The 24,136-nt window shown below is 45.3% G+C and overlaps 1 pseudogene; it reads left to right on the forward strand.

Annotated features, from left to right (window-relative positions):
- The first annotated feature begins 3,383 nt into the window (after window positions 1-3,383).
- Window positions 3,384-6,506, forward strand: LOC123153970 (uncharacterized; annotated as a pseudogene).
- Window positions 6,507-24,136: the final 17,630 nt, after the last annotated feature.

Here is a 24,136-nt window from a genome sequence, read left to right on the forward strand (position 1 = left end):
ACAAAGCCATTGCACATCAAGCACATCTCTCTGCTATGCGACAGCGCACCAATAATCTATATGCAGAACGTACAGTGTAGCAGCCTGTCCGTTCATAGTGCCATGCCCAATAATCATCGGTCGCATGCAGACTTAGCGGAATATTAAAAACTGCTTGAGCGTCCATTGGTAGCATGTGATACTGCACCAACTCTCTTGTTCTAGCTACGTGTGGGTGCATCAATAAGTTCAAAATCCGTCTCTGGAGGATTAGGAAGGCGAGGATATATAACCCGCAACAGATTGTCCCTCGGCAACCATTAACCATTCCATATGTTCGTCCCTATGTGGCGGATTAGACTCACCTTTGTAAATGTTCCCACTTAAGTAATGATTTCACTTAAGGCTGGCTAGACATGGCCCTTTTATTAGCGGGCTGGCCCTTTTAGTTTGCAGGCCAGGCCGATCCTCGAGCTACTTCGGCCCGACACGAGCGTGCCGTGCCAGGCCCCTTTATGGCCAGGCCGACTCATACGGGCAGATCTGGCCCCACTCTGCTAAAGCATTTTGAGCCCATGAGCAGTCAAGCCCATTCGTTTCCGTCCCAAACCCCCGTGGGCCCCGACCGTTCTACTCGCGGGGCGGCGCATGGCGAGGCAGCGACCGCCGGCGAGAGAGAAGAGGGATCCCAACGTCGCTCGGTCGGGAGGCGAGGCGCCTCCTACGCCGCGCGCTCGCCGGTGGCGCCGCTGCCCTCGACCCTGGACTTCCCTCCCCCAGTATGCGCACCATTCCGAAGCGTCTGCCGGTGCCCTATTGTTAGCTTAATCTGTTTGGTTTGGTTATTATTAAAGTATCTGTGCCGCGCCTACTTCGATTGTTGCTTAGCGTATCTGATACCAGTATGTGGATTCTCCAGATTCCGGTTCGTGCGCGCGCGCGTGCTCGATTGATTTGCTGGTTCCTAGCTATTCGATTATCTGAAGAAGAACCTGGCATCCATGATTGAACCCTTCCAGGTTTCGATTTGAAGGGCGTTTCGTCTGGGATCTCTTCCTGGTGTTTTAGAGATGGGCAATTAATTCCTTCAATCAAAATTAATATATGCACAATCAGTTCCTTCAAGAAACACATATGTAATGTATCAACACAGGTCACATGACATGGCATGTATCTTTCTGGATAGGGGTGGTGACAAGCCTTGGAACCCATGGTGGTGGATACTTTTCCTTTGAGAAGTTTTTAGTGATTTTAGCTTGGCCCTGGGTGTTTCTTCCCCAGTTTCTCCCTTCCCACTTAGAGACTGCAACTGCCACGCCACTGTTTCTGGAAGCGATTAATGTTTAATAGCATTCGTATATCTTCCTTGTTAAGGAATCGGTCATATACCTTTTTTTATAGAAAAATCAATTGGACATATTTGTTTTGTTGTTGGTACACTTTCCTGAAGATAGATCCATATGTAGGTTTGGTGCCTAAAAAGAGCAGACGTGGTGATGCAATTGGGGCTAGGGTGAGTGTCTGTTCCGGCATTAAGATAGCGATGCAATCGTGGCTACAGCTAGTGTGTTTTTTTTTTGGTCTTTTGTGAAGTTATCTTCTACATCGGTGCAATTAGTGCTCATGCATATACATCATGTAGGATTGCGTGCTTGCAACATTGCCAGCCATGAGCCAGGTACAGCCGCAAGATCAAATTCACCGGCATGCATTAACCCATTGATCATATGACATATCGTCATGACACCTGTGCACAGGAAGACTCCTTGTAGTAGATTCTTGGTATGCATGACAGCATGCTATAAATCAATGAAACTGTTGCATGTTATAAATAATGAAGCTGGCCAAGAAATTACCTTATTTACCCTCCAGAATTTTTTCTGAGGAATCATCTTAAAGCAGCACATCACCATTTGGTCTGTTTTGACATTTGAAAGTTGAGACTTGAGACCCTTTAGGACTTGGAAGTTCTAATGGTTGCAACTGAAGTATTGATATATTTGCTAATTAATAGGTGAATGGCCTGCTTGCTTTGTTTCTTTCATATGAACACTAGGTACTGAATGAAGAAAATAAATAGTACCATGGGCGAGAGCTAGGGAGAACATGCATGTGCCCTATATGCGCCTTAGGTAAATTTGACAACAAAATTCGAAACAGAAGAGAAGTAAATAGAACAATGAGGCTTTCATGCATCTGTTCAATCTGTTTTTGTCTTTCTTTAACTTGTTCCTGCATTGACTGTTCGAAATGCAGGTCGGGTCACATCAAAGGGTGTGCCAAAAGCAAGCGTGATGATAGAGAATAGATAACATGAAGTCATGATGGTAAGGGTTCACACCTTCTTAGACCATGTACAATGCAAGATGCTTAGTAAAACTAGTCAATGTGTACGTGCAATGCACGTTAATTTGGAAGTATATTAAGTGCATGTGAATATTAAGTAGGATATTATTTGCGTGTTTATGTCTATGACAGGGGTGCCTAGTTAAGCATCTGCTCTCTACAGATAAGCACCGGCTTGCATTGTACATGATCTTGCATGTTCTTTACATTGGAAACTGAAGAAGCACAAGAGGACAAAATAATGATGTTTTACCTTGTATTTCTCAAGTAAGTATATCTTGTTCAACCTCCCTATCCAAATACAGGTCAGCTTTTGAATAAAAAATTAGATGGATTAAATTCTTGTCCTTTTCTGACATCATCTGGTATATAGTGTGTATCTTTTGCCCTTGGTGAAGGTCTCACGCCAAAAAAGGGTATTATATCCATATATGGTTAGATCCATCGCAAACATTGGCAGCCTTCGTTTCTTCCCCATAGGGTCTCACTGACCTGATGGAAAATCTTTCAGTTTTAGTTCTTGATCAGGATCCGGTTTCCCTGTGGACTATCTGCAATACGCTTGCTAGATTCAACTTCAAAGGTGCGCACTTCAATTCCCAAGCATCTCCATTTCTGTTTTCCCTTTCCTGTCCAAAAAGGAAGTTGTTTTTAGAGGGAGAATGAAAGATAGTAGGTACATCATTTGGATCTGATACAACTTTGCCCAAGATTTTGCATATTCATGGGGCGACTATAAAAGGCACGATTTGATGTCTGTTGGTGTCTTCTATCCACACAGGCACATCTGATCGAATTTCGGATATTTCATATTTCTGCTGTTTGGTGGGAAGTTTGGGTGTATGGCTGTTTGGCTGGAAGTTTGAGTGTACGGCTGTTTGGCGGGAAGTTTGGGTGTACGGCCGCTTGCTGTGAAGTTTGGGTGTACGGTTGTCTGGTGGGAATATTTATACGTTCTATCCATCATGATCTGGACCACTAATTAACGGTTGGATGGCTTGCGTGTGTGGATATATAACGCTTCTCATGACGTGAAGCTTGGCGAGCTATGGCCCCACATGGCAGTGAACCTGTCCTCGGTATCATGTACAGATCGTACAACCATCATATATGTGGAGTATTTCCATATATGTATGACATTTTTAAACAGAAAGGAGACAGATGCAGTTCCATATAGGATATAGTGTTATGCGTCACCCTTCCAAAGGACCATTAGTTTATACAGCATATGTGTGTGTAATATATTGCGTGAACTTCACAGTTTAAACAGAGGCAGCATATGTAGTTCTTAATGGGATATAGCTAGCTGCTAGTTCCTGGGCCGCCCTTCCAAGTGCTATTAAATTGCAGAAAGTGTTGGATTATGTGGTCAAATGGGAAAAAACACATACCAAGTAGCTATATTAGTTTAGAAGATACTCACTTGTTGCAATGGTACATGCAGGTTGGGATATTAATATAACTATATTTGGACATGATAACACGGTGTTTGCTCTCAAAGTTTTGAGTCTAACTTCTACTGTTTTGTAGTTCTTCCCTTCCAAACAGGGGAAGAGGCCCTAGATTCCCTTAAAAGGGGGGTTGCTAAAGATGAGGAGCTTGATTTGATAGTAGCGGAAGTTCATCCTGGCAATACAGAGGTGGGCACCTTGCGTCTGTTTCACCACATCCTGAATGAACTTGAAGTGCCTCTCATCAGTAAGCATTTGTATTCAGAGTTGTATTGTTTTAAGAAAAATTTCTTCCATCCCAAACTCATTAATCTAGGAGTGTTGTTTCTTGGCTGCAGCTATGTGTGCCTATGATGAGGCAGTCTCTGCACGCATGACCCTTGGAACATGCTTCAATGTGGTTAAGCCGTTGGATACTGAAACCGTAAATTTTCTGAGGATGAGAGCACTGCAACACAGGTCTATTAAAAATCACAGGTCTGAAACTGAGGATGAAGAACAAGATGCGTTGAATGTGAATGTCTATTCAGATAATCTGGGTCGGTTCATATGGAGCAGTGAGCTCCATGAAAAGTTTTTGCAGGCTGTTGAAGTGCTTGGGGCGTGTAAGGCTATCTGCACTTGGCATAAATTAGTCATCTGTTATGTTTAACTGCTGAAAAGCATGACCTTTGAGTTTGTGTTTTTGTTTTGTCCAACAGCTGGTACGGCAAGAAAAATTCACCAGTACATGAATGCCAAGGATTTGAATTTGACCATACAGCACATCGCAAGCCATCTCCAGGTGGGTGATCGATTTAGTTTATCTGCAACTGCGGTATTGCCAGTACATCAATAGGCAGTATGTACGTTTTTGTTAAATTTTGTTTGTTTAATAGATGAAGATAAGTAGTAGAAGCTGACAACCTATGCATTTCCAGAAGAAACACATGTACATGGATGTCTTTATTTTCCAGAAGGAACACATGTACATGGATGTCTCTTACCTGCGTTAGTACTCAGTAGTCAGTACTCTCTTTCTCTGCATGCCATGAAGATTAAGTTTTGTATGGTACTCTAGATCAAATTTCAGGAGTAGATTTTGTTACAGAACCAATCACAATTGAAAAACAAACTTTTTGCATGTTAGCAAGTTGTCCTAATTCGTAAATAATCAGACTATCCAAATCATTATTATAACCCAGCTTACCAAATCGACGGATTAATAATTGTCATCACATTTCTGTGAATTTTGTGAACAATGTACTACTTTATTGGTATTTTCTCCTTTATCGGTTAAATTGGGGGCTTATTGACGTGACTTTGGTCTACCCTTGGCTGATGCTAGCAGTAGGGTTTTGGCTTCTTTTTGGTCTTGTTGCTAGTGTTTGTTTGTACTGTTTGTGCTTTCTTGGCACTCTCCTTCTAATACAAAATGAAACACGTCCGGGCGCGTTTTTGAGAAGAAAAAAATGTGCATACTCGACAAGTTTCAAGTTCATCTATTTCAGCATTGTTATGCTAAGCGCTAAAATTTCTGCATTATTCTCACTTTCTATATTATGATGTGTGATCCCTGTCTTGAATGTTCTGTTCTGTATTTTGATGTAGAAACACCGGCTGCGGGCGCAGAAGTTATCTCACAATGAAGAGGTTTATCAACATTATGCCAGCATGAAAGAATTATCTGAGATGATTGCATCAGCATACAAGGTAGCCAGTGCTAAACCCAATAATCATCCGGCAACAACCCAGACGCAGTTCACACATGGGGTTGCCTCTGCTATCTGGGACAAGTACCCCGGGATGGTGTGGCCACATGTGGAGGGAAGTTCAGCAAGCTCTGCTATGTGGTACAATTACCCCGGAAAGCCGTGGGGACAAGTAGGGGAGAGTTCGGCCGGAGCATGAGTTTCTCAGACTAATGCAGGCCCACCTCCAGTTCTGATACATGGTACCAAGTCCATCTGGGACCGTTACGAGGAGAGCCTACAGTACTATAATGCGAGAATGTCATACAAACGCGGGGTGCTACCTATAAGGAGCAAGGCACTTGATGGATATGGACGCAACATTTCCGTCAACCTGGAGAGAGAGATCAGTCGTACTGAATCAGCAGGCAAGATTGTCATCAACCTGGAGAGCGATGACATGCAGAAAGACACCACGGACGACGTGCACGCCACAGTTACTCCGCAGGAAGACATAATGGACGAGGTGCATGGCGCAGTTACTCTGCAGAAAGACACCATGAACGAGGTGTACGCCACAGTTACTCTGCAGAAAGACACCATGGACGGAGCGCACGCCGCAGTTACTCCACATGGAGTGAATGAGGTGCCTGCTGCAAACATGGGCGCTGGTTATCTGGTGGATCTAGCAGGCAACTACCACCCCGCTGCAAAGAATGCATAGTCTGAGCCTTTCAGTGACTTGGATTGGGAAGAGGTGGAGAAATTCTGGACGAACCAGATGGAAGGACAGCAGGAGCAGCAAGGCCTTGAACTAGTGGATCTGCTCCAGGTAGATGGCATTTCACCAGAGGAACTGCTCCAGGAAGACGAAGCCTGGAACCATGCACTTCAGCCAGCAAACCCGGCGAATGTCGTCAACAACGCACCCATGGCTGAAGAACCGGCAGCTGGAGGCGCCCCGGTGTACAATCCTGCGAACCAGTCCGGTGTCGCCGAAAATGTGTTCTGAGTCTGGATCCCCCAGTTTGCGGGCGACGACTACGGCATGCCGTTCTAGGCCTTGCCGGAAGAGGGGCAACTGAAGAGCTGCTTTATCTTAATAATAATAAGACTGGTGAACAGTATAGGCAATAAGGGTTCCTGTGGAGAAATCCCCGGGAGATACATGGGAGAGCTGCTGATGCTTGGACATATATCCAGTGCTGTGTGGCATTGGTTAAACCCTTTCGTTAATAGGTTGTGTTATGACATATATCAGTTTCCAGATGCATCATGACCTGATAATTCCGAATGTGTGTCTGTTCTATCTCTAGTCTAGGGTTTTGTTCTTCGAATGAAGGAGCACCACTGCACCAGGCTCCCAAGTTCATCACTAGCCCTCCCCCCCCCCCTAACAGAGTTCCGTAGATTCATCCAATGACACAATGCCTCTATTTCTTCCTCTGGTTTTCAAACACCCATTGGTAGTGAACTTTTGAGATCCTATTCTTCTTATAAACCCGTATGGGCTACCCGGCCACAGAGGGCACTTGCGCCCGCTGCCGTTTGATCTTTTTACCGTCGTACTTTTTTTTGCGTTGGCATTCGGTCAACTTCGTACTTTTTTTGGTGTCGGCATTCGGTCAACCGCCCGTTCGTTTTGCACGCTTAAGCTGGCTTCACAAGTCGATGACTGGTGGACCTTACTAGATGTGGGGTCCGGCGAATAAGAGGGGGTTTCTTTTGGTTTGCTTACGTGAAGATAGACAAGCACCAAAGCCAATCGAGACAAGCCGGTGAAACCCTCTACAGCTGCCACCCTGGCTTCTCTCTCACACCACGGCGACCCCTCACCTCTCCGACGGCGCCTCCTCATCTCTCGTCCCTGCCCACGTTCTGGAGATGGCGCCGCCACGCACAGTGGTCCGGGCCTGGTACAGGTCATCGCGGTGGGGGGAGAAGGAGTGACTGGGTCTTCACGGTGGGGGTGGGGGTGGAGGAGGGTGTGAGGATGAGGGGCGGAGCCAGAAATTTTTGCCATTGGATTCACTTCATAACTACATTTCGCATAGTTTTATTTTAGTTTATCAAAGTATGTATCAACTCTTAAAAAATTTCCTTATTTTTTGACTCTTCTGAGGCGTCATCGCTTCAGAAATTTAAGCCTTAATGCAACAAGTATCTTACGGAATCAACGAAAGCATTAAGCCGGATGCGATTTTGCTTTTTTTAAGATCAGTTTATTTATCAAGACAACCTGAATTGACTGAACTTGATTCATCAAAGCATCACATCTTTTTTACTATTGCATTATGAAAGCTAATAACATTAGCCTTACCATTATGAGTATATAGTCTGCTTTTCTTGTTCCAACCGTTTCAGTCGTTAATTGCAAATGCGCTAGTCCAGCTTGTCCCTTATTGTAATATTTGAAAATGTAGCAGCATAAAACAATGCCTTATGCACTTTATCACTATACTCAAGCCAAGGACCATATTCATCAACAATCCGGATTAAATCTCTGTTGAGTATCTCCAATCTTCCTATGTGGGTAATTAAAATCAGACGGTGGCCTATAAGGTCCTTCGTTAAATATTTGCGTCTAATCTTATCTTGCTTTCGTGGATTTCTTGTGTACTCTGAAATTTTCTTCCGGTCATCCGGATCATAAGGCAACTCATCTAATTTAATTTTTTTTCATGAATAGTAAGCTTTGGGAGACTAGCTGCAGTGACATTTGATGCACTTTGCCTACGTCTAATCTAGTGACCGAGTTCTCTTCAAAAAATATGGCTCCGTAGACTATATCAATCAAAGTTCATGGAGTATTTTTCTAAAAAACAGACGAGGACAAAACAATAGCTATTGTACTGGGCTATTAGTCTAGATAAAACATATAAATGAGAGAGAAGATGGGGCAATTTAATCTAATTACCTCAAGTTTTGGGATTCAATCGTTGCAGAGTCGATCTGCATCCGCCTGCTTGCCACGGGCGTGCGGCAGCGGCCGAGTCGCCGAGCAACACGCACAGGCCAGATGGGAATTGGAGAAAGGAACAAAGGAACGATGAAAAAGAAACAGACGGCGTGCCCCATGCGGCTGCATGCTTGCGTGACTCGCGGGCTCACGGTTTAGGCATGTGAATGATTTTCGGGCTCTTTTCTTTTGGACCCTTTGTTCCATGTGAGGTGTATTTTGTTTGTTGGGGTCAGCCAAGATATTTTACTGGGTTCACATCAGGTAGATACGTACATATACACACGTACTAGGCAAAATTCATTGGGTTCACTTGAACCCAATAGCTCTACGCTGGCTCCGCCGCTTAGGAGGTTGGCGATGGGGAAAGGAACAACGAGTCACAGCGTGGAGGAGGCGACCGGAGATGGATGGATTTGCCGCCGGGCACAGATCGCCATTGCCGATCCGATGTCTTCTCCCCTTTCCCAGGTGCTTCGTCGCCGGCACCCTCCCGAGGTTCTTCTTCGGCTTGCTCGTCCTCACTGCATCGGTCCGTCTCCCTCCCCTATGCCCCCAAGGCCAAGGATCACACATTTCTGATTCCAGTTGTCTTTTGGAGAGCTTATTTTCATGCTTGACGAACTGCAACTATTTTTTACTTATTTGGGTATGCTATAGGATTGCTGACAAGCAGAAATCTCTATTGCCTTCCACCTTATTTTCTTTGTACTGGACCCATGTCCAGTACTTTGGTTTTAAGTTTTAGAATGGGGGCAACTAGCAAGACCGATGTGGTGCTCATGTTTCAGATTTTTTTTCCCGAGAGAATTTCTTATTTAACACTGTCTAAAAAATGTATTCCCTATTTGACACTGAAAATATATTTCTTCCCTATCTAACACAATCTTTAGATTTTATTCCCAATATAACACTTCCATCCAATTTTTGTGTAAACAGTGTTAAATGACATGTGAAATGACAATTCTACCCTTGAACATCTATTTAATCATTTTCTTTTTATTGGAATTACGTTTTCTAGTTCTAATCAAGTCTCTTGTCGTGCATAGTCTTGTATATAAGCACCGCCAAGACTGCTTTGTACAACAGAAAAAAGATTGAGAAGTATAATAAAGATGCAGGAGGGACATGACCAACAAATCTTTGCGACCTGTTTTTCTATTCGCGAAGCTAGCGCAAGTAAGACTCAAGGCTCAAGTACGTATGTACATACGCGGCTAGAGACGAGCACGTTCTGATTCTAGGAAAAAATTATGTATGTCTTTCTAAGCTAGCATTGCACGTACGTGCGCTGTTTGGGTATCAATCTGGCATTCTAAAACTGACACTCCACCACGGGCCAAAAATGCTAGACATACAAAGATTTACAAGCTTTTACAAACTCTTTCCATCTAACAACCAATCACAAACCTCTCCCCCCCTGATTTTCAGGGGGGTGGGCCGCCCCGCTCACTTGTTGACCAATAAAAACTAACCCATCTGTAAAAGCTTGTAAACTGTTTGTACGTGTAGCATTGCCGACCACGGGCTCAGGCCACACTCGGCCACTCCCGTCCACTGCGCCTGGCCGTACCCACCCCACCCTGCCTTGAGGAATTTTTGAAGTCGGAACCAGGGGTAAATTTGTCATTTCATGTGTCATTTAACACCGTTAGGTCAAAAAATAGACGGAAGTGTTATATTGGGAACAAAATTTAAAGTTGGTGTTAGATAAGGAAGAAATATTTCTTCAGTGTTAAATAGGGAAATAAAATTTAAAACAGTGTTAAATAAGGAATTTTTTCTTTTTGTCCCCACATTGCATCAGAGCTGGCGTCTGAAACGATCGATATGGTTGACTAGAGGGGTGGTGAATAGTCAACTAACAATTTTTAGCTTTTCTTTAACAATTTAAACTTTGCATCAAAGTAGGTTGTCTAGATATGCAACTAGGTGAGCAACCTATATGATGCAACGAGGATAGGTACACAAGCAAGCAAGAGATATGAAACAAGTAAGCTTACTTAAATAAAGGCACGAGATAACCAAGAGTGGAGACGGTGGAGACGAGGATATGTTGCCGAAGTTCCTTCCCTTTGAAAGGAAGTACGTCTCCGTTGGACCGGTGTGGAGGCACAATGCTCCCCAAGAAGCCACTAGGGCCACCGTATTCTCCTCACGCCCTCACACAATGCGAGATGCCGTGATTTCACTATTTGTACCCTTGAAGGCGACGACGAACCTTTACAAACAAGGTTGGGGCTCTCTCCACAACTTAATTGGAGACTCCCAACAAAACCACGAAGCTTCACCACAATGGAATATGGCTCCGAGGTGACCTCAACCGTCTAGGGTGCTCAAACACCCAAGAGTAACAAAATCCACACAAGAAAGTATGGGGAAGCAAATATCCTTTGGTGGAAGTGTAGATCTAGGTCTCCTCCTTCAATCCCTAGCAAATCAACAAGTTTGAGTGGCTAGAGAGAGAGATCGGGCAAGGGAGCTTGAAGGGCATTAATGGTGGAGTGAGAGAGGTCAAAGGTGGGAGTGGTAGGTGGGAGAAGCTCCCTTAAATAGTCACCCCACCTTTCCAACCGTTACTGCATTTTTGCACTGCAGCGGTAGAACCGGTCCTTGTCCCGGTACAACCGGGACTCACGGTGTAACTGCAGAACCCTATCAAGCGGTACAACCGGACAGGCGGGCGGTAGTACCGGCTAAGAAAAATAACCGGACTAACCGCCTGGCTACCGCACAACCACCGTATCAAAACAGGAGCTTGACCGGTACTTGGGCGGTGCCTGGCCGGAACAACCGCATGGCCTTGAGCTCTTGGGCGGCTAAGTTCTGAGCGGAAGAACCGCTCAGACCACCGGTGGTACTGGTCATCGTGGAATGACCAGACCAACCGGGCCACTACCGCCCAAGAACCGCATCAAACCAGAAGCGAGAGCGGTACTTGAGCGGTGCATGGACGGAACCACCACCCCAGCAGTTGCAGAGCACGGTGGCGGTATCACCGCCCGGAGGCAGCGGTACAACCACTCGAGCACCACTGGTGAGCAACAAGACCCAGCGGTACAACCGCTCCAGAGAGCGGTACAACCGCTGGGCAGAAACAATGAGCAGGAAAGAGGGGAAGAGGCAAGGAAAACTCTCTCTCACACACACACCTGAGGAAGGCAAAGAGAGGGTGAGAAAAGTGTACGTGAACTGATTCCCCCAGAGCTTCCTAATGAGGATTCCCTCTTGATAGTACGGGTACTCTACGACCAAAGAAAAATAAAAGCGTAGAGGACACGTCTTCGATCTTTTCCTTCGAGAGGCAATAGCAATCCGATATAAGCCTAAGAATCGAGAACCTGAAACATATAGCACACGATTAGACCACAAAGGGTTGTCATCATCATCCAAAACATAAAGTAGGGAAATGCCCTTTCAATCTCCCCCTTTTTGATGGATGATGACAACAACACGATTTGCAAGAGATAAATCAATGAAATCTAGACGGAACTCCCCCTGAATATGTGCCCCAACAAGTACTAGCTGTTAGAAAGCATGGGCACACTTTCAGGGCTAGACTCCCCTTAGATTTTATAGACTCACCACTCTAAGCACATAATATGAGAGACAACATAACGGATAGATAGCAATAATAACAATAATAATAACCGACGAACTGATAGCAATAAAAAGAGTAGCATAAGTCTCACACACAGCAAGAAACCACCACGAACAAGGTTCAACACTAAAGAGAAACACGAGGAAACGAGAAACCCAACCCATGCAAATCCCGAGACCTATAGAACCCTCTCCCCCTTTGGCATCAAGACACCAAAAAGGAAAAGAGCGAAGCTAGCGTCCCAAAGCTCAGGCGTCCTCCTCTGACTCCTTGGTCGCATCTGGATCCTCATCATCAGAGTCGTCATCGTCGTCGTGATCAAATTCCTCCATGGCATTGTCAGCTGCTGCAAGCGAGGATGATGGCTAGGGAGGGGCTTCATCATCAGTCCAGGTGCTATGAGTAGAGATCCAACGCTCCTCTGGGGTGATGCTCTTCTCAGAGCCACTCTGAACCTGCATGTTGAGGTGCTTCATCATTGCAATTTGGCGACGCCATGCAAGCTTCTCATTGACATGTGCCTCATACATCTTCTTCTGGATGTCAGCCTGGAGACAAAAGGTCTTCTTCACCTTGGCAGTAAGTTTGGCCACCCATGAAGGCTTGGCCCCTGGCTCCAGCTCAAAGTCCTCATCGTCAGAAGTAGCATAGACATCCTCAGGAGCATGTTCAGGGAAGCGAGGCTCGGCATGCTTCTTCTTCTTAAGGAGCTTGACCTCATGAACAGTGAGGTTGTCTGGAGAAGTGAGGAGCTCTCCAGGACGACGAACAGCCCACACAGTGTTCAGAAAGCACATGACAAGCGGAGCGTAGATTGGGACTTTACGGTAGATGACCATGTTGTACATCTCATGCCACAGCCAATTTGACACATCAAATGTTGCCCATGTCCCCACCATGGTCTTCATAGCAACCATCAAATCAACCAGATAGCCATGAATCTCATCTTGATTGCCCACCTTGGGCAAGAGCACATTGCGGAACACTCGATGCATGATGTCATAGACCTTCTCCAAATCCTTGGATTCTCCAATAATCCCACAGCCCCGAATGTACAGAGGGGCAAGCTTCTCCTTAGGCATGGACTCAGGAAAATCATGAGGGCGAATGCCACCCCTTCCTTGCAGACCGGTATCCTCGTACCCAATAGCATTGCAGAAAGCCCTCCAGGGAACGTGAAATAATTCATCGCGACACATGAAGGTGAGAGTGCGCGCATCATCTTCCCCAAAATGAACCGTGGCATAGAACTTATGGATAAGTTGAACATCAAAGTCACAGTTGACTGACATGATCTTGACAAGATCAAACTCCTCACAGAGAGCTAGCACCTCACCAAAATACTCTATGTTGTTTCTCCAATGATCAAAATCAATTGTCCACTGCTTGGCATATCTGCTCTTGTTGTGCTCAAAGAATTCATGAACAATCCGCACTTGCGTCTCATTCCGGAACTGAACAGTGGTCCAATGGGGAGCAATGGGAACCTCATACAGATTCTTTGAGCGAAAGGCTTCCCAATCCTTGGCTTTCCAACGATGCAACGGCATAACCACACGTTGCTTAGCAGCTGCAGACTTTTCACGGTGAGTGGGCTTGGTGGGAATCACAACTTCTTCTTCATCATCAGACACAACCGGGCGCAAGGTCCTTCATGCCCTCTTCTTGGTCTTGCGAGGAGCAAAGCGAGAACTAGAGCCACCTGAACACACACACGAAAAGAACACACAAAAACCCAACAAGGATGAGAGGATTGCACCCACTAGCAGAAAAGGAACAAGTTGCAACAACAGAGAAGATAGAACAGTGCTTAGTGGTTGATATACTCCGGTTGTACCGGATCTTCCGCCGGTAGTACCGCTCCAGCGGTTGTACAGCCCGTAGGGGCGGTAGTACCGCTCTAGCGGTTGTACCACCCGTAGGGACGGTAGAACCGCTGACAGTGGCACTACCAAGGAAGATAGATCTAACCGAGGCATACGAATCACACAAGTAATATTCCGAATTCTAAGTGCTGCAAACAAGACAGGAGGCTAACAAAGAACTCTTCTAAGCCAAAGATCGAACACTAAATGCGGAAAGATAAGTAAAGCCCTAGACAAGGAAGAACCCAAAAAAAATCTAGGGGTAAAGAACACGAGGCATTACCACCATCCATGGGAAGAGATCGGGAGGCCTCCACGGAGAGAATCCACGAAGAGCCCAGGATCCGAAGCGTGAGACGCACTTCGGGGCAAGGGTAGAGATGGCCGGCGGCTAGGGCAAAAAGAAGAGGAACGAGGACGAAGGGAAAAAGACAACCCTTCAGCCCCGTCGAGTATATATAGGCCCGTACACACGCCCCGGTAGAACCGCTTAGGGGAGCGGTTGTACCGCTCGTATGGTACAGACCAGTGGATGGAGGCGGTACTTCCGGTGCCTCGGAGGTAGCGGTAGTACCGCACGGCATCAACTGGTAGTACCGGACGTGGGTTACCGTGGGATTGTGCGGTGGAACCGCCCAAGCACCGAACGGAAACCCTTGGGATGGCACAACCCGGTACCAGCGGTAGAACCGCTCGTGGTACCGGTTGTACCGCCCGACCACCTAAGCCCAAGCCAAGATCAAATGAGTGCAATCCGAAGGGAGGAAGAAGGGGCACAAAACAGGAGAGAAACAACACCCTAGGAGAACCTAACACAAAGAGCAAAGACAGAAAGAGGGAAAACAACACGAGAACAACAAGGCTAACTCCAACCTCCCGAAGAGAGGACGGTGGTCGAGGCCACCTATGTTTGAGTCAATTGGTATGGCACTACGAAGAATTATCCTTGGGTCCATGACCAAAACTCGTCTTTGAAGCACAAGTACCATCAAATATGGCTAATGTGAAAGACACGATCAATTTATGCATAATGGGGGGAGGGAGAGTTCATTGAGAGAATAACACTCCCCCTATCTCCATGCCTACACCTAAACTAGACAACAAATTGAGCGTGGTAGGGTGTGCAAGGGTTCAAGCCACATTGCTCGAATCAATGATATTTAGCTCATGCCTTAACTCGCGAAATCTTGCTTCATCCAAGGGCTTCGTAAAAATATCTGCAAGGTTGTCATGAGTGTTGACATAGTTGAGCTCGATCTCTCCTCGTCTAATGTGATCCCGGATGAAGTGATACCGGATCTCAATATGCTTCATCTTGAAATGTTGCACCGGATTGAGAGAGATCTTGATGGCACTTTCATTGTCACACCAAAGAGGCACTTTGTCACAAGTGACACCGTAATCCTTTAAAGTTTGCCTCATCCATAGGAGTTGAGCACAACAACTGCCGGTGGCAACATACTCCGCCTCATTGAACGAGAGAGACACACAACTTTGCTTTTTGGAAGACCAACTTACCAAAGAGCAACCAAGGAATTGGCACCCTCTGGAAGTGGACTTCCTATCCACTTTGTCTCCCTCCCAATCGGAATCCGAGTACCCTACAAGCTTGAAGTTTGATCCTCTGGGGTACCATAGGCCAAAGTTTGGGGTATGAGCCAAATATCGAAAGATTCGTTTGACCGCCACATAGTGACTTTCCTTAGGTGCGGCTTGAAACCGTGCACAAATTCCCACACTCAACATGATGTCCGGTCTAGATGCACAAAGGTAAAGCAAGGATCCAATCATGGAATGATATACCTTTTGATCCACCACTTTACCATTGGGATCTAAGTCAAGTTGGCACTTGGTGGGCATTGGAGTGGAAGCCGGCTTGATGTCACTTAGCTTGAATCTATTGAGCATGTCTTGAGTGTATTTGGATTGATTGATGAAGGTTCCTTCTCTTCTTTGCTTCACTTCGAACCCTAGAAAGAACTTCAACTCTCCCATGAAGGACATCTCGAACTTTGAGGTCATGAGAGCGGCAAATTCCTCATTGAAAGCTTTGTTAGGAGAACCAAAGATAATATCATCAACATATAATTGGCACACAAACAACTTCCCTTTGACCTTCTTAGTAAAAAGAGTGGGGTCGATTAGCCCAACTTCAAAACCACGGTCTTGTAACAACTCGGTAAGGTGGTCATACCACGCACGTGGGGCCTATTTAAGGCCATAGAGCGCCTTATCGAGTTGATACACATGATCGAGAAAGTAGGGATCCTCGAACCCGGGGGGTTTCTTGACGTAAACCAATTCATTAATGGGACCATTAAGAAAACCACTCTTCACATCCATTTGTTGTAACTTAAAGTTATGATGAGAAGCATATGCAATCAACATGCGAATGGATTCAAGACGAGCAAAGGGAGCAAAGGTTTCACCGTAGTCGATACCCTCGACTTGGGAGTAGCCTTGTGCTACCAAACGAGCCTTGTTGCGAATGATAATCCCATGGGCATCTTGCTTGTTCTTGAATATCCACTTAGTTCCAATGACATTGTGGTTCCCCGTTGGCCTTGGCACCAATCTCCACACTTTGTTGCGCTCGAAGTTGTTGAGTTCTTCATGCATGGCATTGAGCCAATCCGGATCTTCTAGCGCCTCATAGACCTTGTGGGGTTCCACACAAGAGACAAACGCGTGATGCTCACAATAATTTGCTAATTGTCTACGAGTGCTTACCCCCTTTCTTAAGCTTCCAAGCACATTCGTCATGAGATGATCCTTGGTGGAGAGCTTGGATGCAATCTTGGCGGCACGACGCTCTAATTCCTCCTCGGTGGTGAGTTCAGGAGCGGTTACTTGATCATCTTGAGCGCCGTCATGAATTTGTTCTTGATCTTGAACTTGCTCGGGGGAGAGAACTTGACCTTGGGCATCACTTGGTGTGTCAACACCGTCTTGAGTATGATCTTGCCCTTGGTCTTGTTCATGAGGTTGAGGGCCTTCACTTTGTTCTTCGGAAGCGTGTGGATTTTGGGTTGGTGATGGATCCACTTGAGTGGAGCATTGTCCTTCTCCTTCGGCCACAAGGGGTTCCTCAATGGGTAGGATAAAACCAACACCCATTCTTCTTATGGCTTGAGGAGGAATTTCATCACCTACATCACAAGTGCCACTTTGCTCCACTTGGGAGCCGTTATTCTCATCAAACTCCACGTTACACGTCTCCTCAATAAGTCCCGTGGATTTATTGAGGACACGGTAAGCATGAGAGTTTGTAGCATAACCAACAAATATGCCCTCATGAGCTCTAGCCTCAAATTTAGACAACCGAACACCTTTCTTGAGAATGAAACACTTACACCCGAATACCCGGAAGTACTTGAGGTTGGGCTTGTTACCGGTGAGTATCTCATATGGAGTCTTGTTCAAGCCCTTGCGGAGGTAGAGCCGATTGGATGCATGACACGCGGTGTTGATGGCTTCGGCCCAAAAGTTGTACGGAGACTTGAACTCCGTCATCATGGTCCTTGCCGCATCCATCAACGTCCGGTTCTTCCTCTCCGCAACACCGTTTTGTTGAGGGGTGTATGGTGCGGAATATTGATGCTTGATTCCCTCATCACTAAGAAATTCATCCAAGGTGTAGTTCTTGAACTCGGTGCCGTTGTCACTTCTTATTGTCAAGATCTTTGCATTATGTTGACGTTGTGCTTTATTTGCAAAGTCACTGACGGTTTGTTGGGTCTCGCTCTTCCTCTTGAAGAAATACACCCACGTGTACCTTGAGTAGTCATCCACAATCACCAAGCAATACTTCCTACCTCCAAGACTATCGAAGGATGGAGGCCCAAAGAGATCCATGTGAAGGAGCTCCAAAGGCCTCTTTGAATAAATGATAGTCGTGGGAGGGTGAGCCTTCTCATGTAGCTTTCCTTCGATACAGGCACTTCAAGCACGATCTTTAGCAAAACTAACATTCGTTAGTCCACGGACATGGTCCCCCTTGAGGAGACTTTGCAAAGATCTCATATTGACATGGGCTAAACGGCGATGCCAAAGCCATCCCACATCAACTTTAGCCATTAGGCATGTCGCGGTCTTAGTGGGTCGCTCCGAAAAGTTAATCACATATAGACCGTTCTCGACATGCCCAACAAAGGCTACTTTAAGAGTCTTGCTCCACAAGAGGGCCACGGTATCGATATCAAAGAAAGTGGCAAAGCCCATGATTGCAAGTTGACGAACGGAAAGTAAATTGTATGCAAGGGACTCAACAAGCATGACCTTCTCAATCGTGAGATCATGAGAGATGACCACCTTGCCAAGTCCCAATACCTTCGAAGATGAGGCGTCACCCCACTCGACATTGGTGGGCATAGATGGAACTTTGTGCACGTCCACCACCAAGTCCTTGCTTCTGGTCATATGATTTGTAGCTCCGCTATCGAGCAACCATGATCCACCACCGGAAGCAAACACCTACAAGAGATCAATGCTTGGTTTTAGGTACCCATTTTGTAATGGGTCCTTTGATGTTAATAACAAGGGTCTTAGGAACCCAAATAGACCATTCAATGTACTCATGAAGAGAACCAACAAATTTGGCATATACATGCCCATCACTAGCATGGCACAACACATAAGAAGGATTAAAATCGCCGGCTTTGTTGGGAGAGGTGACATTGCCCTTCTTGACTTTGTTCTTCTTCTTCTCCTCGGGGACACTCTCTCCCTCCCTCACAAAGGTTTGCATGAGGGGAGGAGGTCGTTTGGTCTTGTCATTCTTCTTGTTGTTCTTGGAGTCGGGGACGTACCCAACCCCTTCCTTGGCCACACCTCCCTTTTGGTTGATCAAGAGATCATTGAGGTTCTTCTTGCCTTGTATGCAAGTCGCAAGACCTCTCTCAAGTTGCTCCTTCAACTTAGCATTTTCCTCAACAAGATGTATATGCTCACAACACGGGTTAGTAGCATTTGCATTATCAATTAAAACCATATGAGGAAAAGTTGCTTTCTCCTTAGTTAGCTTCACTTGGAGTTGATCATGAGACTCCTTGAGACTAGCGTGAATACCCTTCAAGGCCTTGTGGGCCTTGTCAAGTATATCAAACTCCTCTTTGAGTCTAGCAAGATCAACCCCGAGTTTGGCCTTCTCGGAATTTAGCACACGAGAAACAACGAGGGCATGATCATAATCTTTCTCTAACTTAGCATGATCAACGTTGTGTGACTCCAAAAGAGCCAAATGAAGACCACGCTCTTCCTCAAGAGCATTGGAAAGATCCGAAATCTCATCGGCATAGTCACGACTATGCCCTTCCATCTTAGAGATGGTGTCTTCGTGAGCCTCGATCATATCATTGGCCTCACCAAGTTGTTCCAAAAGAGCAACAAAGTGCTTCTTGGATTTTCCCTTGAGTTTTCCCATAAAGGCCTCAAACTCGTTAGCCTCCACATTAGCTCCCTCAAATTAATTAATGCTATCTGTTGGGGAAGGATGATTAATGATGGTAGTTTTGATGTTGGAGGTTACCTTGTTGGTGGCTTTAGCCATGAGGCACTTGGCGGTGATGCTCTCGTTGGGTGAGTCGAAGATAGACACCCGTGACGTTGTTGCAATGGCAACGGAGGCCATGGAAACCGACTCATCATCTTCATCATCGTCATCATCCTCATTGTACTCTTCTTGCACAACCAAGACCTTGGGAGGAGTCTTCTTGGTGAAGTTGTTCTTGTCGGGGAACGACTTGGCCTTGTCCTTTCGGATGAGTTTGCCACCATTGTCTTCCCTCTTCTCATACGGGCATTCCGCAACGAAATGACTCACGTTGCCGCAATTGTAGCAAGTCCTTACACGTTGCTTGCCCCTTGTGCCACTCAAGTTGTTTTTGCTAAAGTTGGGCCTCGAGTTTTTCTTGCTCCAAAATTGCCTTGAAGCAAGTGACATGTGTTCATGATATGCATACTTCGTATCTTCGGGGTTGCTCTCCTCTTCTTCCTCTTCTTCTTCTTTCACGGTGAGCTTGGCCTTCAAAGCAAGGTTAGGCTTCTTTGCCCGTTGATAACGGAGCACCGCATTGTCGACGGTCTTGTCCAAAATGTTCATGGCCACAAACTCATCCAACACCTCGCTTGAGGTAAAAGTGTGGAAGTCCGGTCTTTGACGAATGACGGAGGACATGGCCTTGTGGTAGGGCATCATTGCCTTGAGGAATTTGTGCTTGATCCAATTGTCATCCGTGTCCTTGCTCCCGTGATCTCGTAGTGAGACCGCGAGTTTGGTTACTCTCCGATAAAGCTCACGAGGTTCTTCATCTTCCTTCATTGCAAACTCATCGGCCTCATCTTGTACCACTTCATAGTTGGAGCGTTGAATGCTTGCGCTTCCCCGGTAGAGAGACACGACACAATGCCATGCATCTTTGGCCAAGGCGAAGGGACGAAGATGAGGTAGGTCTTCGGGTGGAATTGCATCTTGAATGATGAAGAGAGCATTCTTATTGAATTGATTGTCCGCGGCTTCTCGAGGAGTGAAGTTGCTTGGATCATGTGGATAGAAACCTTCTTCAATGATTCTCCAAAGGTTAGTGTTCACATGATTTAAATGATGTTTAAAGCGGTAAACCCAAGAATCAAAATCCTCATTTTTCACAATCTTAGGGGGGGACCGGCATGATTCAAATGAGTGGAAGGAACCGGTCCACCATAAACAAGTGGTGGTTCCACATGGGCAAAGATGCCGGTGCCATTCTTGCCACTAGAAGAAGGAACCTTTTCACTACTAGCTTCCCCCTTGTCGGGGATAGCATCCGTCACCTTGTTGGCGGGATCACCCACTTTCAACGGTGCGGTGGATAGTTTAAGCCCCTTAAGAAATTTAGTAAACATGCTTTCGACTTCGGCCGTCATGGAGGTTTTCAATGTCTCCAAGGCCACATTGAACTCCTCACGAGAGACCGAAGTTCCCCCATCTCCCGTAGACGAGATCGGATTCACACCGGAGTGTTCCTCCACACCGTCTATGGTATCAACCATACTCTTTGGACGGTAAAGTCCTTAATAAAGAGACGAGGCTCTGATACCAATTGAAATGATCGATATGGTTGACTAGAGGGGGGGTGAATAGGCAACTAACAATTTTTAGCTTTTCTTTAACAATTTAAACTTTGCATCAAAGTAGGTTGTCTAGATATGCAACTAGGTGAGCAACCTATATGATGCAACGAGGATAGGTACACAAGCGAGCAAGAGATATGAAACAAGTAAGCTTGCTTAAATAAAGGCACGAGATAACCAAGAGTGGAGACGGTGGAGACGAGGATATGTTGCCGAAGTTCCTTCCCTTTGAGAGGAAGTACGTCTCTGTTGGAGCGGTGTGGAGGCACAATGCTCCCCAAGAAGCCACTAGGGCCAACGTATTCTCCTCACGCCCTCACACAATGCGAGATGCCGTGATTCCACTATTGATGCCCTTGAAGGCGGCGACCGAACCTTTACAAACAAGGTTGAGGCTCTCTTCACAACTTAATTGGAGGCTCCCAACAAAACCACGAAGCTTCACCACAATGGAATATGGCTCCGAGGTGACCTCAACCGTCTAGGGTGCTCAAACACCCAAGAGTACCAAAATCCACACAAGAAAGTATGGGGGAAGCAAATATCCTTTGGTGGAAGTGTAGATCTAGGTCTTCTCCTTCAATCCCTGGCAAATCAACAAGTTTGAGTGGCTAGAGAGAGAGATCGGGCAAGAGAGCTTGAAGGGCATTAATGGTGGAGTGAGAGAGGTCAAAGGTGGGAGTGGTAGGTGGGAGAAGCTCCCTTAAATAGTCACCCCACCTTTCCAACCGTTACTGCATTTTTGCACTGCAGCGGTATAACCGGTCCTTGTCCCGGTACAACCGGGACTCACGGTGTAACTGCAGAACCCTACCAAGCGATACAACTGGACATGCGGGCGGTAGTACCGGCTAAGAAAAATAACCGGACTAACCGCCTGGCTACCGCACAACCACCGCATCAAAACAGGAGCTTGACCGGTACTTGGGCGGTGCCTGGCCGGAACAACCGCATGCCTTGAGCTCTTGGGCGGCTAAGTTCTGAGCGGAAGAACCGCTCGGACCACCGGTGGTACCGGTCATCGTGGAATGACCGGACCAACCGGGCCACTACCGCCCAAGAACCGCATCAAACCAGAAGCGAGAGCGATACTTGAGCGGTGCATGGACGGAACCACCGCCCCAGCAGTTGCAGAGCACGGTGGTGGTACCACCGCCCGGAGGCAGCGGTACAACCGCTCGAGCACCAGTGGTGAGCAACAAGACCCAGCGGTACAAGTGCTCCAGAGAGCGGTACAACCGCTGGGCAGAAACAGTGAGCAGGAAAGAGGAGAAGAGGCAAGGAAAACTCTCTCTCACACACACACCTGAGGAAGGCAAAGAGAGGGTGAGAAAAGTGTATGTGAACTGATTCCCCCAGAGCTTCCTAATGAGGATTCCCTCTTGATAGTACGGGTACTCTACGACCAAAGAAAAATAAAAGCGTAGAGGACACGTCTTTGATCTTTTTCTTCGAGAGGTAATAGCAATCCGATGTAAGTCTAAGCATCGAGAACCTGTAACATATAGCACACGATTAGACCACAAAGGGTTGTCATCATCATCCAAAACATAAAGTAGGGAAATGCCCTTTCAGCGTCCTTGCCAGCAACCTCTCCCGCAGGTATTGCAGCTCCCCTTCTGTTGTTTTTTATTTTTCTTAACTGTTCCTGTGTTCTCTGACCATATTCTGCTTCAGATTTTGTTTCATTCTTGTTTCCAGGTTCTTCATATCCATGGTCTATTAATTAGTCACATGTCCATATATATTTTTATCATGTCTATTCATCATCTCATTACCTGAGTTATACATCTGGATGGTCGTGAGGATTAGGGGGGACCGTTAGTATTCCCTTGAAGAAAAGTGCAAGCATTATCTATATCTATACTTACCTACTAATAAAGCAAGGTACGTTTTTTTGATTTTTTTCATTCGTTCACCACCAAAAAGGTTTTTCCCTATCCGAGGTGGTAGTAATTTTTTGTGCGTCCGTTTTCTAGAAATGAAAAAAATATTTTCATACATGGGCCGTGCACGTTGCGGCCTGTCGAAGCCAGCCCACTTATTTCCCCGCGCAAACAGCTGGGAAAACCATATTTACCGCACATGGCAACAAATTAGCACAGGCGCAATACTGTTGCCAGCCCGTTTTCTTTTTTTCTATTTTTTATTTCTTTTTTATTTGTTGTTCCTTTCTCTACTTCTTTTTCTCCTTTTCCCTACAAACTTTAGAATTTTTTTTACTTTTTACTTAAATACAAAATTTTAAAAATAGAATTTCGATTTGTGTTTTCAATTTTTAGAAAATTATTCCGAATTCCAAAATTTTATTCCTGTTTCACAAATTGTTCGAAACTTGAAATTTTTTCTCATTCCAAATTTGTTCATAATTACAAAAACAATCCTTTTTTTCTAATGTGTTTTCCAAAAATAATGAGATATTCAAAATAAAATTGCATTTAAGAAAATGTCCCATTTTTTTCTAAAAAATGTGTGTTCTCCAAAAAAAATTGGGATTTTCAAAATAAAATTAGATTTTAAAATATTTTCCAGATTCTATAAATATGTTTATTTAGTGAAATATTCACAAATTCATACTGATGACCGTGGTTAAAATAAATACTTTTTCAAAAATTATTATAAATGTTCAAAACATGTTCCTGTTTTAAAAAAAATATTCCCAAATTTAAAAAAAAATTGGTGCTTTTTCAAAGGTCTATGTTTTTAATAAATGTTTGTGAATTTAAAAAAAATCTCCCTATTTCAAATGTTGTTCATCTTTTTCCAAAATGAACGGAATTTTTGAAAACCTTTTCGGTATTTAAAAAATTGTTCATGGTTTTAAATATTTTTCAATTCATAAATATTAATTTATTTTTGTAAAATTTCGGAAAAAAAGTTTTGAATATGGTGATGCAGTATGTTCTTAAACGTTCGTGCTGGTCATTGGTAAGCAGGACCCGTTTATTCGATTGGCCAGCACCCAGTGGTCGAGTGTTTAGGTCGTGAGTTCGATCCTTCAACTTGTCGGTTTTCTGGATTTATACTCGTGCCTTACAAACACATGTCTTTTTGGTGCCTGCCAGTGGGCTGGCCTAGACGTGAACTATTGTGCGTCACATGCGCTATTTGACGATAAAAGAGTATGCTTTTTGGCTATAATTGAAAGAAATTGT

This window comes from Triticum aestivum, chromosome 7A, assembly GCF_018294505.1.
Source record: "Triticum aestivum cultivar Chinese Spring chromosome 7A, IWGSC CS RefSeq v2.1, whole genome shotgun sequence".
Lineage (NCBI taxonomy): Eukaryota > Viridiplantae > Streptophyta > Magnoliopsida > Poales > Poaceae > Triticum > Triticum aestivum.